The 1,325-nt window shown below is 41.4% G+C and overlaps 1 protein-coding gene across 1 annotated transcript in view; it reads left to right on the top strand.

Annotated features, from left to right (window-relative positions):
- Window positions 1–1,325, top strand: part of TEP1 (telomerase associated protein 1) — a 47,694-nt gene that overhangs the window by 9,702 nt on the left and 36,667 nt on the right. The window lies entirely within an intron of this gene.

Raw genomic sequence — 1,325 nt, 5'->3', positions numbered from 1 at the left:
TAGCTCATAGCAAACTCAAACTCTTGGGCTCATGAGATACTCTGCAGTGCCTCAGTCTCCTGAATAGCTGAGACTATAGGTACCCGAGACAACCTGGCTACCACAAACCAAACAAAATCTTTTTACTTTAATGACAAATAAGGCATTGCATTGTACTTAGCAATTAAGAGCATAGAATCTGGACTCAGATCACGTGGGTTTGAGTCTTCCACTTCTTGTCGGTTATAAGACCTTGGTAAAGCCAGATGTGGTGGCTTATACCTGTAATCCTGGGACTCTTGGAGGCTGAAGTGGGCAGATCCCTTGAGCTCAGGAGTTCAAAACCAGCCTGAACAAGTGCGAGACCCCATCTCTACTAAAAATAGAAAAAAAATTGTACAGCATATGGCAGGTGTCTGTAGTCCCAGCTACTGGGGAGAAGGAGGCAGGAGGATCTCTTGAACCCAGGATTTGAAGTTGCTATGAGCGGAGCTGACACCATGGCACTTTAGCCTGGGCAGCAGAGTGAGACTCTGTCTCAAAAAAAAAAGGCATTGGTCAAATGATGTAACTGCTCTTGCCTCATTTTCTTTATATAAAAGGTGGGTGTGATAGCAGAATCTACATTATTGGTTTATTGTGAAGGTTAAATCACAGTTACTATATTTAAAGTATTTTTAGCAATACTTGGCACTAAATAAGTGTTAGGTATCACCAACATAATTATTTATTTATTTAGTAGAGATAAGGTCTCACTCTATTGGCCAGACTGGAGTGCAGTAGCATAATCATAGTTCATAGTGATTCTCATACCTCAGCCTTCCAAAGTGTTAGGATTACAGAGTGGTGTGATCCACTGTGCCCAACCCATAATCATTAACTAAAACAGATTATTGGAAAATTATATATTACCATTAGATAAAACACATTCTTGGGTGGTGCCTGTGGCTCAGTGGGTAGGGCGCTGGCCCATATATTGAGGGTGATGGGTTCAAATCTGGCCCCAGCCAGCTAAAACAGCAGTGGCAACTGCACCAAAAAATAGCTGGATGTTGTGGCAGGCACCTGTAGTCCCAGCTACTCGGGAGGCTGAGGCAAGAGAATTGCTTAAGCCCAAGAATTGGAAGTTGCTGTGAGCTGTGATGCTACAGTACTCTATTGAGGGCAACAGAGTAAGACAGTGTCTGAAACAAACAAAAAAACATTATCAGTTGGTCAGGGGACCAATAGGACAATCTCTTTGTCCTATTATCTAAACTTAGCTTTTCTACCATATATTCTGAAAGCCAAGTTCTTTTAGTTTTTAAATTCCTCACAGCTTGCATTCTTCTTTTTTTTTTTTTTTT

Source organism: Otolemur garnettii, unplaced genomic scaffold (assembly GCF_000181295.1).
Source record: "Otolemur garnettii isolate 467f Iridium unplaced genomic scaffold, OtoGar3 scaffold00114, whole genome shotgun sequence".
NCBI lineage: Eukaryota > Metazoa > Chordata > Mammalia > Primates > Galagidae > Otolemur > Otolemur garnettii.
The sequence above is the reverse complement of the archived record's forward strand: the minus strand, read 5'-3'. Positions and strand labels throughout refer to the sequence as shown.